The 13,191-nt window shown below is 35.5% G+C and overlaps 1 protein-coding gene across 3 annotated transcripts in view; it reads right to left on the bottom strand.

Moving 5' to 3' along the window:
• Window positions 1-13,191, bottom strand: part of gus (splA/ryanodine receptor domain and SOCS box containing gustavus) — a 180,256-nt gene that overhangs the window by 116,109 nt on the left and 50,956 nt on the right. Inside the window, exon 1 of one of the 3 annotated variants that reach the window (XM_072520630.1) lies at window positions 7,744-7,764. The exons of the other annotated variants lie outside the window; for them this stretch is intronic. The gene's annotated coding sequence lies outside the window, so the exon portion shown is untranslated. Of the gene's footprint in view, window positions 1-7,743; window positions 7,765-13,191 lie in introns of those variants that run through there. 3 annotated transcript variants of the gene reach the window in all.

Below are 13,191 nucleotides of genomic sequence, written 5' to 3'. Positions count from 1 at the left end.
GCAATGGCGGAATTTAGTCGCGATTTTAAATTTACACTACTATTGACCCCCCTAAAGGTTAGAATAATAAAATTTGAGGCAGCTTAGCATGCAAGGTCAAGTGCTATCCCGACTGTGCTATTTAAAAAACACTGTGAACAATGTATCCAGTAAACATTTCGAAAAAACAATAACGAGTCAGTAAATGCAAAAGAATAAAACGTTGTATAGACCTAGGAAAGATCAGTGTAATATTTGTATTGTTCACAAAATTTGGAATATTGATAATAATATAAGTATAATTCTCACCAACAAAGGAATCATGGGTAGACTACTTTCGATCCCTATTTGCTAAAGCTGACGATAATGAACCACCAACACCAGAGGTGACGACAAACGAAAAAATAAATATTGAGGAGAAAGAGGTAAAGGAAGCATTAAGGAAATTAAAAAATAGAAAATCACCAGGAGAGGACAGAATACCGAACGAACTCCTAACATACGGAGGACCAGATCTGATCAAACAACTATTAAAACTAATTCAAAAAATAATAGAACAAAACCGAATTCCTCAAGAATGGATCTCAAGCATCCTAATACATCTCTTCAAAAAGGGAGACAAATCAGACTCGGATAATTACAGAGGAATTAATTTCTTAAACACAACACTAAGATTAACAACCAAAGTGAGAACAAATAAACTGAATGAAATTATACCACTAGCAGAAGAACAACAAGGTTTTAAGTCGGGAACATCATGCATCGACGCTATATTTATGATGAGGCAAGTGCAAAACGATCCAAAATATCTAGCAAAACAACACAATAAAAGTAAGAATAGAAGAAGAACTAACTAACCCTATTGAAGCTGGCAATATTGAACCTGATTATGGATGACATAATAAAACAAGTAAGAACTAAAAAAGCATACCAAATGAGAATGGAAATGAAAAAGAAAAACAAGGAAACATTTCTGAGCCAAAAAGAAATGAAGGATAACAACCAATGGAAATTGATGACTCTCGTAGAAACGTCCTTCGGAGCAAAGTTCATTCGTTCTATTTAAACAAGAAGATTCCTACATTGGGTACAATATTAAGGGATATAAGACATAATAATTTTTCTCACTTCGGCCGAGATAAGTTATGAAAACTACTTCAATAAATTGGTTTCTGCTATGAAAATCACAGAAAAAAACCTACACTGAACGATACAGAAGAGATTGTTTGTTGGCCAAGGCAATATTTGAGAACGATAAATAGATTTAGATTAGAAGGAAGATCCATTTTCTATTTCGATAGCACCAGCTATCACAACTAACTGACGGTCTCATAGTTAGTACAGTAACTTCACGCTGTCCAGCGTGAAAAAATCTGATATTGCTCTCCGTCATTGGTAATTTTTTTATCGACGTACTTCAGAGGTTTTCAGTATCAAATCGGCCAAATGGAGGAGAGCAAAATCCAAATGGAGGAGAGAGAATGTCCTGGTTGCCTGATGAATGTGGTAGTGGAGTATCTGTCCGAGAGAAGGATTATGGTGGAGAAGGGCACGATCGTCGACGTGACGGCCGGTGTCCCCCAGGGATCTGTCTTGGGCCCGACGCTATGAACTGTGAATACGGAGAGGGTACAACCCCCTTCGCATTCGCAGATGACTTCGCTGTACTGGTAGTGGCCCGGGATGAGCCAGATCTCAAATACCGGGTTCGAAACGTAGAGGGCGTCGTAAAGAAATGTATGACGCCGGGGGCATGTCTAACACCCAATAAATACGTAAAGTACCTAGAAGTGACGTTGCACCAGAGTGGAAAATGGGGTGAGGACGTGCGGGAGGTGGCCCAGAAGACTGCGAATAGTACGGCTGCGTTGGGTAGGGTGAACCCCAACATTGGGGGACCCAAATCCGAAAGGAGGAGGGCCTTGCACGGTTTGTCGATCTGTAGAGGGGCGGTAGAGATAACGGCCTGTAGGAGGCTCATGACACGAGTTGACAGAACAAGTCTGTTGCGAGTGGCATGTGCCAACAGGACTGTGTCTGCGGCAGCCTTGTGGACCATCACGGGATGTGTTCCGTTGTATGTTTTGGCGGTGGAGAGAAGAGAATGAGAACCTTACTATGGCCGAGAGAAGACAGGAAAGGAAAAGGTCAATTGAAATATAATAAGAAGAATGAAACAACACGGAGGATGTGGCACAGTGGTCAAAGATGCTGATCACGAACATAAGAGATTGGGTGAACTGTGGCTACAGGCCTCTAGGTTCGAAAAGGCTGACACAGATGAATGCCTATACTGTGACACAAACGACGTTAGAGTGCAACAGATGGATAGTAGAAAGGAACAGAATGGAAAGAGAGACAGGTGTCAATTTTGTTACAGTGAGAGAAATGATTGAGAGAATGATTGAAAATAAAGTAGGTAGGATTAGTGTCCACAACTATATCCGTACAGTGATCAAGAAAATAGAAGAGGAAGAAAGACAGCTGGACCAACGGCAAAGATAAGAGGGAAAGATGCTGGAAGTTGAAGGTAGAAAAGTGAGTCAGACTGTATAAGTTAGACTGTGTGAGAGACAGTGAGGTAGGAGGAAATGCCCGTCTGGGAGTAATGCGGTACTAGGAGCGATGAGGGTCTTCCACGCGCTACCTGCAACTTGCTGACAGTTTGTGGATGAATGAAGGTAGTGCTTCGGAAGTGATGCTGGCCTTACAACGGCCATTCCGCTTCCGGATCACTGGATGACAGAGGAGGGTCTGGTTTAGCAGGTAGGCGTTCGGCGTAAACTCGGCGACGAGAGGGCATTTTAAATAAAGTACCTCGGGAACTATCGCCGGGAGTACGAAGAACGAATCCTGCACTAAGGTCAGTCAGGCGGCGTCCTGGACTGAGATGTCTGTTGAAGATTCCAGACTCCCTCTCTGTAAAAAGTATCAAATCGGCCAAAAAGGTGAAACGGACTATAACAACTATGCCAATGTACCATACAAGGTGACCCATTACTAATGGACTATACGGCAACTTGAGAAATAAGAGATTAAAATAAGTCGATTAACACAAACAAACGTTAGTAAAATGTTTATTTTAATTAATAATAGTAAATTTGTAAACAACTGAATCTATGAAGTAAACTAATTGATAGAGTATAGTTTTTAAGGACGACAAATAAGAATTGGTTATCTATCACTTTTCACGATCCACGTAGGGAGCACTAATTAAATAGTCATAATTGAGTGAAACAACACATTTTAAGCCTTGTATTATCAGCATTTACATGTTAAATAATAAAAAATTCATTATTTTTAATCAAAAAATGTAAACGTAAACATTCTCGAAATATTTGCATTTAAATTTTACAATGTATATAATATCTACTACCTTGAAAACAGTGTAGTATGCTTAAATTACCTAATAAAACATGAGTTGTGATAGACAGTATAATAAAAAAAATCAAAACAAAGTAAAAAATTTAGATATCTCAATAAAGATTGCAATCTATTACCATTTGGTAAAGGAGGGAGAAGAGGCAAATATAGATAGATAAAAAAGCCTTCGATAAAGATCGCCATAACAACCAGGACTGCACAGATAGAAAAAAAAAGACAACTGAAAATAAAGAAATAAAGAGAAGAGTTCGTCAGAGTTGCTTGCTTTTGCCAATCCTTTTCATGTATTACGAGGGTTGTCTTTTTACTTTTGCATATGGCCATAAAGACAAAAGATATATAGACTTAAAGTACTTTATTGCTTTTCAAAGTAAGTCTCACCAAGATCGATAGACTTTTGAATACGTTCAAACCAATTGGTAAAACAGTTATTCCAGTCTTCACTTGACACCTGCAAAATCGCTGTTTTAAAGGCATCGATGGCTTCTTCTGGCGACTGGAATCGCTGTCCATGCATTGAATGCTTGATCTTTGGGAACGTGAAGAAGTCGTTGGGACTTAGGTCGGGGCAATACGATGGATGGTTTAACAATTCGATGTTTTGAAGCTCCAAAAATTCTATTGTCTTTTGGGCAGTGTGAGCACTTGCATGGTCCTGATGTAGGATGATTCGCCGTTATGTGTTGCTTTGTCGGAGTTTCGCGATAACTTCTGATAAACAAACGGTTATATACCAATCAGAAATAACTATCTTCGATCTTCTAAAGCAGTTGTTGCTACATGATCGGATTTTGACACAAAAGTTGCCACCATTTTCTTTAACACACTTCGAGAGCGGATCACTTTAGTTGGTTTTTCCTCATCGGGAAACACCCACACAGCGGTAGGCGTTCATTTTCCGGTTCGTATGAGTAAATCCAAGATTCATCGCCACTAACAATACAATAAATATTTTTTGAGCTTCCTCTGTTGAACCGTTCCAATGTTTTTCGACACCAATTGACGCGATCCGCATTTTGCTCTTCTGTGAGCAAATGAGGGATCCAACGGGAAACCAACTTCGTAACACCCAGTTCTTCATATAGAATCTTTTAGATTCGATCAAAGTCTTTGAAATGCCCAAAGATGCCTCTATCTCCCGGCATGGTACACGGCGATCATCCTTAATTAGCTGAACCACATCAATGTTTTGCTGCGTGACTTCCAGCGAAAAATAGTTGACTGGTGTGATGCTTCATTCCCAAACACAGAAACCATTTCAGCGAGAAACTGCTGTTGGGATAATCCTCTCCGAAAATTGTAAAAAATTATTGCTCGAAAATGTTCTCGGCTAAGATCCATTTTTCGACCGACTTGCTAATTTCAAAAATTCAGTGTATCTAAATGACTTGTATCACAATGAAACTTTCGATTTATGTCAACAAAAGATCGAGGTTACATTTGTGTCGGAAGGTTTTATTAGAGGCGCTCTCTTAGCGGCTGTATGCAAAACTAAGAAGACAAGCCTCGGACGAAGATATTACGCAAGTCCGCCAGCCCAGTTACATTTTTCTTAAAGATCTCAGACTAATCTTCATTTCTCCATTTCAGAGTTTCGCTATTTCTGGCCTGTGGTAGTATGAAACTTCGCTCCATCTTTTCAATGGCATCCTACACAAAGCCAACTATTAGTTACATAACCAAAAGTATTACATTCGTCAATTAATCGACAAGAGAGGAAACAGGGGAAACGTAAAGAAAGAAAAAAACCTTGGAAAAAACATAGATAGCACTAGGCTTTAAAGAACTTTAAGAAGAAAAATCTGAACAGTGGAAAGCAGAGAAAGGTTGCAACCATTCCGCTGGTCCGTTAACCTTCAGTGATGAGGACTACCATACCCTAACAACGACGATCAAAAGCATAGTAGTCAAAATACTCCTCTCTAGAAAATATGATTTAATAAACAACGCGACAAAGTTCGTTCGAAAAATATTCCCATGACATATTTTTACATACTCACTTTCGTGAGACACTCCAGAATAAGGTTCAAGAAGTCGCCCAGAAAGAGTCAACTTTTTCGACTTTTTGTCGAATTGGACTTTTGTTGGAATGAAGTTTTTTTATGTTTTTTTCACCATTCTGAACAACAAAGGTCTCTTGCATTTTTTTTAAGTGGATCGTTTTCGAATTCTAAACCATTAAACACTGAAAAAAAAAACGAAAAATGACAATTTTCAGGCCTGAGAAACACAAGAAAAAAAATATTTTTAAAATCACAAAGTTACTCCAGTCATCAGTGATTTGATGTCTAAAAACGAGACAAAAAACAAGCTGGATTTTGTCAATTTTGTGACCCCAAAGCGGGTGGCACCTGCCACGTATTTCAACCTTATTAGGTATCATCAGAGCGTCATATGCAGAGGCTTATCTGGATGGCAGATGCGCTGCATTGAAATTAAATCTAAAACCGTCTTTCTATTTTATTTCCTTACTCGATTTTGAGTACTAGAAACTAATTCACTAAGAATTTTTGTCATGATGAACGACACGTGGAATGCAAATTGTAGATTCCCTTGTCGACTAATGCAAAAATCTATCTGTTTTGCAATTTGTAGAAAGTGCAGAATACAGCAAACCGTTGTCACTGATATTCGTGGACTACGAGAAAGCGATACTATAAGCCAACAGAAAATGCTCAGCATTGACAGAATGTCGAATAGACCATCGTTACACCAACATCATTCCAACATATCTACCAAAATGTCACGGCTAGCGTAAGACTCTCAAAACAAGAAACGAATCAAGACTGTGTACAACGAAGGGTACTGTAAGGAGAAACCGTCTCTCCAAAGCTAGTCACGACATTTTAAGGCCATACTTGTAAGAAGGCAGAAGTGAACGAGTCATTTGAGATTCGCAGACGACATCGTCCATAAATAGCCGATCGTATTGGTGATTCAATAGTAATCTTGGAAACATTATCACGCTTCCATGGAGATCGGACTAATGATCACATGAGCATGACTCAAATAATGACTAATCTGGTGCTAAATCGTAATATTGCTGTTGATAGAACAGACATTGAGCAGACTACGTCTTAAACATACTTAGGGAATGAAATTCGGTTGGGCAGAGATAAGCAGACATGTGAGCTCCTACATCGCATAGGGTTAACCTGGGCAGCGTTTGGTAAATTAAACTATGTATTTAAATTGGACCTACGAAAAATCTTTGACCCATCTGTATTACCTGTACTCACTTATGGAGTGGAATAATTAAGCCGGGATCTAGTGGCACGGGCAGTGCCAATCTTCGCGCCAATCTTGCCAGTTCGCACGCTGTTAAATAGGGTAGAATTGGCGATCTACGGTCGGCGCTGTGAATCCCATGGTTTGTCGGTAAAACAACACGGTTCAAAGGAGCTCGGAAGCCGGCACGCAAAACTAAACTAAAACCTCCATTCTACACGCACCATGGGAATGGCCCGAACACATTTAGATGTGCCAACCGTGTTGAGGCCATAACTGGTACTCCACGCATCGTGAGAACCTGGATTTAACACTCACAAAGAGGTAGTAAACAAGATTCCAGGACTATGGAGCGTCAGATGTTGTGTACCTCTCTGAGAGACCGAATTCCAAACGAAAAAATATGTCGTAGAACAAAAACAACAGACATTATCGAACCAATTCACTTCGCTAAAATGGAATTGGGAGGACTCGTCTTCAAATTAAATGACAACCGACCATGGGCGCCGAAAACGGGGTGCAATTGCATCTCGCCCCGGCGCCCATGTATAGTTCTATATTTTATATTGGTTAATAGCATGTGTAGATGCAAGTGCACCCTCTTGAAAAGCAGATGCACCCCCTGAAAATAATCCTGACGGACTAATAATGACCCACGGACAAGCCGTATTGTCGAGTGGAGACCAAGAGAAGAAGTACTGCGGAGCAGAGGCTGCCCCCAATCAGATGGACTGATGACCTGAACCGTTTTAGCAGTAACTAGATGCAAGCCTCACAAAACAGAGAAAAATGGAAAGAGCTAAAGGAGATATATTTATGTCCAGCATGGAAGCGTATACGTTGATGGTAATAAGTCAAACGTTAATTAAAGTTTGCTGAAACCCATCAAATTTTCACCGGATCCTTCCAGAATTGTTAATTCTATGTGCATTCAAATAAATGATGTTAGACAGCTATTTGCATACATATTGTGTATCTATGGTAAGAAAGGTTATCAAAACTTAATTTTTTTGTATCTTTATATGCATGAGGGTATAATTATACCATTATATATTTGGTAACTAAGCAATTAAAATATAATAAGTATGAGAATTAATATGATAAAACATCAATTATTAGTACAAATACTTAAATCGTAATCCCAAAAGTTACCTATGCTGCAATAGATTTATCTATTCTCTTTTCTAACGTGCACAATGAAAAACACTGACTTAATTCACGTGTACACTCAATACATACTCCTGTCTCTACGCAATCTTTACACAAAATTAGAACACTTTGCACTATTAATTGTAAAATCAGCATGAGTGATGAAAAATTATTAGTAAAACAATAAAAAGAAAACTATAAAATGACTAATCTATTAAAATTAACGAATAACACGCGCTTGCGATTGTTACTAAAGCCACTAACTATTATACTGTCTATTCTATTGCTATCGAAGTCTAAGATCAGTCTGAAATGTAAATTATTTTAGTCAATATTGTTGTTGCAATATTTTTTATTTACTTTGATCGGCGATTGGCTTTATCTTTTATCTATGGATTTCTATTGTACTTGCAATTTGTTTACTTTCCTGTGTATGTAAGTGTTCACAATTCGAATATTATTACCGATATTTTTAGTAAATAACTGTTCAATTTGCATATTGTTAATAACAAAAAGTACGAGGTCATTCATTCAGTACACAAACCCCATACTTTATGCGGTATATATTTAAAAATTATTGGTAAATTTTATGCAGATTAATGTAAAACGGATATGGACCAAATAGCCCAGTCTGGTTATACAAAAATCATCGATTTCACGGCAAAATGTTTCGCAGATATCTGAAGCTTTTAAGACATAGGTGGGGCTTACTAGATGACGAATAGATAAAAAGATACTCCTATTTTTACCTTGCGTTTTTTTTAAACAATAATTTATGGTCAGAATTTGATTTTTTATCCATAAGTTTTTTCCCTTATAATTTAAATAAACAATATTTATACCATTTTTTTATATCAAGAATATCTTCATTTTCCCGTTTTTTCAATTAAAATTGATAAATAATTTACGGAGATATTTGCAAAAAAGCAGTTTTTTTGCACTAATGTATAAATTTAATTAATTTTTTTATTAACAAAATAAAATGTTATTAACATATTTCAACATTAAGGAATTACAGTCCTTTAAATTTGTGCGAAATTTCCCCCTGATCGGTCAAACAGTTTAAAAGTTATTCCATTTTGTTTATCCCTGGGACTAATTATTTAAACCATTGATCTTGCCCTATGAATGATTCTAGACACATTTAACAAATTTTATAGGATTCTTTAAGACTTATACTATCTCAGAAGTTAAATGAATATTGAGTTTTCATCGAAATTATTTACAAAATAAACGTTTGAAAAAGGGGTATGTTTTTTATTTATAAACAATTGTAATAACTTCTATATTTTTCAAGCTACAGTCTTGTACGTACAACCATTAGATAGCTCGTAAAAAAACTCACATTTCACAAAAAAATAAACCTTCTATGAACAATAGGAACGAAGTTAGCGACAATTTTTTTGTTAATTATATCTCCATTGTTTATAAACATTAAGAAGTAGAATTTGCAAAAATTTTGAATGAAAATCTAACCTTTATATTGAATTTTATAGCTATAAAATTCATCCAATTTTTCGAAACTTAAAACCTTTCGAAACGAAGTTACTTTCGAAAGATCGACATAGGAAAGTGGAGGGGAAACTGTTTTAGCTCCTCGCTGCAAAATTTAATATTATGGTTACGGATTTATCATTTAAAAGCTTCAACAGTTCTGTAGGAATTTCATCAGGTCCATTGCGTATTCTACTTCTTCTTTCAATATGTCTGGCCCAGTTGCATTGATTATCTGAGTTAAGTTGTTTCTATCGTCTTCAAATAATTCATTCAGGTATTCGGTCCATCTTTGTATTTTATTCTCTAATAGATCTACAATAAGATTTCCATCTTTGTCTTTAAGTTTACCTATTTGGCATTTATTTATGCTTCCTGTTATCTATTTTACTTTTTTGTGCATATTGAACGCATCGTACTTTTTCTCGTAGGTTTCCATTTCTTCACATTGTTCTTTAATCCACTTATCTTTGGCCTCTTTTATTCTCTTTTTTATGTGTTTATTTATTTCTTTGTATTTGTCTGGGTAATTCTTCATCTTTCTTCTTTGTTCCATCAAGTCTAGTATATCTTGTGTCATCCACCCCTTATTCTTTGTTGTTGTTTTTGTAAGATGTTTCTTTCCTGCTGTTTGTATAGCTGTATTTATGTACTTTAATTTTTGGTTAACGTTGTTTGTATCGTTAATTTGTTGCTGCACTGAACGGAGGTTTTCATTTATTTCTTCTCCTGTTTCTTGTCGTATATTTTTGTTTCTAAGTTTATTTAAATCTAGTGCCTTTCTGTGTAGTCTTCTAATCTTTTTTGATCTCGCCTCTATCACAGTAACAACCGGGTTATGATCTGAGCCTATATCAGCTCCTGGGTGCGTCTTAGTACATTTAACAGCATTAAGATACCTCCTTGCTATCATAATGTAGTCTATTTGATTTCTCACTATTTTTTCTTTGGTATGTTGTGGAGATGTCCATGTATATAACCGTCGAGGAGGTAATTTGAAAAAGGTATTTGTTATTACGAAGTCTTCACTTTGGCAAAATTGAATCAATCGATCTCCTCTGTTCCAAGTCATTTCTGTTTCCAAGCCCATATTTTCCTACTTGTTCTCCTACCTTACCTTGACCCACCTTGGCATTAAGATCGCCCATTAATATGTTAATGTATGGAAAAACTGACTTAATAAGTGAAGACAAACAACCTGCAACAAAAAGGTTCAGACCTGACAGTGAAGTCGAATAAATGAACCAAATTTTAACTTTTAAACCAATGTATGTAAAGAAAATAAAAAAAGTAAAGTTCAATAAACATTGTAAAATTTATAAGGCAATTGATGAAAAAATCCACTTATTTTATCAAAGCAGTAAGGCGATTAGATTAATATTGTATATCATATTTGTAAGAAAAATAAAATAAAAATCAATATTGTTAATTATAAAAATACAAACAATTATAATTAATATAAGGAATATAATAATATAATGTGTAAAAAATTACCTAAAATTTAATTTATAAAATATATAAGTATTATTACATCATTGATATAAAATGAAAAAACATATGTTGATTTTCCGGGATTTTCCGAGATTTATGGGGGGTGAAAATTATTTCATCATTATTAATACTGCGACAGACAATTCGAGCAAATTAAAAAAAGTAAGTATTTATGGTGAATTTCAAATGGACTCAATTTTTCCGACTTTTCCCATATTTTCCGGCCAGTGAAAACTATGTAGTTATTCATATTTCGACGAGCTACCCCGGAATAAATAAAAAAGAGGCTTGCAGCTGCAAAGGAAGCCGAGATAATGTAAATTTTTCCTACGTGTTGCAATCTGAAGTTCCGATGCCGAAAAAAAAAAGGAGCTGAAACAGATATCCTCTCCACTTTCCTATGTCGATCTTTCGAAAGTACCGTCGTTTCGAAAAATTAGAGAAAATTTTATAGCTATAAGTTTCAATATAAAGTTTAGATTTTCATTCAAAATTTGTGCAAATTTTACTTCTTAATGTTTATAAGCAATGGAGATATGATTTTTTTAAAAATAGTCACTAACTTCTAGCACAGGGCGACAGAGAAAGCTGACGCAAAGCAGTCCCTGCATCTCTTTCTAATGGGCCGGGTTTAACGACCACGTGACCTTCCCTTCACTTGTGTTTGGAGTGGGAAGGCCACGTGGGTAATATGCCCCACCCATTAGAAAGAGATGCAGGGAGTGCTTTGCGTCAGTTTCCTGACAACCCTCACGTCCGGTTCCACCAACATGATCTAAGTAAAATCTTACCTAAGTTTTGCTTAGTCAAAAAAATTTCTTATTTGTAATTTGCGTTCCACCATACAAGTTTTTACTTAACTTAACCAAGAAAAAACTTAAGTTCTCAGAAATACCAACTTTGCAAAATTGTCAGAAATTCTTAAATTGTTGACTCGTTATTAATGCAGAAACAACAAAAAGATAAGAAAAAGAAGAACATTTGTGTCATTTTTGGTGCTGTCTTTAATTCAATATTTATTCTAAATGTAAATGGCGACTTGTGTTCTTGTGTATTTTGATATTTTATTTTGTAACTAGTGTAAAATCAATATAATAGTTTAAACTATAGTACAAACTATATTCTATATATACACTATAAACTATACACTTCGGTGGAACTTACAACAAAAAAAATATATAAAAATAAAAATCTTATGAACACAAAAACATCTACGTACGCTATATATACACTATAAACTATTATATACTATATACTACTTTTATACTATAGATTACTATACTACGATATTGGAATATACTATACTATAGATTAAATAAGAATATAAAAATAAAAAATCAAATTAAACCGAAAAAATGCGAGTTAACCTAACATCGACGATCAACAGAAGAAATTTACCCTCACTTATGTGTCACTATATACGACAGAAGATGAATTTCAATGCATGCTTCAAGTTAAAATTTTTACTTAAGTCGTCATAGTACGTGACTTATGCAAAAATATTTGTGCCTAAGTAAATACAGTATACTCCCTCTATAACGAACACGGTTATTACGAGGTTTCGCTTATAACGAGATACATTAGATGATGTCCCGTGAAATTTCTATTGAACTATAACCGTCTATAGAGAGGCAAATTTGGTTATAACGAGAGATAATAAGATCCAAAAACGTTTTTTTTACCTTTTTAGTCCGGTCGTGGCTATAAATAAATAAGGGGCCCTTTCAAACAGCCCCTCAATAAACTTAACTGCAGCCCGCAATAAACTTATTTACAATGAATAAATACAACTGTTTCACATCTTTAGAAAATATAATATGATAGAATGATACTGGACCATTTAAAGCAGTTAAAAATAACAGAGTTCTTAAAATTGCAGAAGCAATAGTTTATGTTATCCTTGAAAATACGATTTATGCATTATGAAGTTGGAAAAAAATATAAGTACAGCTTTTCTGTTTTAACGTATATCATTGATAATAAAAGTGAACAACTCTTTTATGTTTTAATATATTTCATTGACAATAAAAGTAAATAACTTTTTTTCAAAAACGCCATTCAAACAATATTTATTAGCATCTTATATTGCTCCGAATGGCTTCACTATAGGAAGTTAATGTTTTAGAAAACTACAGATTCATATGTGTGCACAGTATTATGATTGTCTGATATAACGAGATCGGCTTATAACGAGGTAATTAGTCTGTCATTTCAGTTCTCGTTATAGAGGGAGTCTACTGTATTTTTAGTTGGTGGAACGAAACTCAACGGACTTTAGTGAAAATTATTTCTTAAGATCAAATTTTCACTTAAATCGCGTTGGTGGAACTGAGCGTAAATGTACAAGCTATGAATTCCACCGGAGGACGTAATGTTAAGTGTTACTATGGGACTTTGTTTCTCGAGGTCGGCAGTTGCGCTTGGTGTCTAGTTTTCCGACTGTTATATTATTTTCTTGCAATTATG

This window comes from Diabrotica undecimpunctata, chromosome 1 (genome assembly GCF_040954645.1).
Source record: "Diabrotica undecimpunctata isolate CICGRU chromosome 1, icDiaUnde3, whole genome shotgun sequence".
Taxonomy (NCBI): domain Eukaryota; kingdom Metazoa; phylum Arthropoda; class Insecta; order Coleoptera; family Chrysomelidae; genus Diabrotica; species Diabrotica undecimpunctata.
The sequence above is the reverse complement of the archived record's forward strand: the minus strand, read 5'-3'. Positions and strand labels throughout refer to the sequence as shown.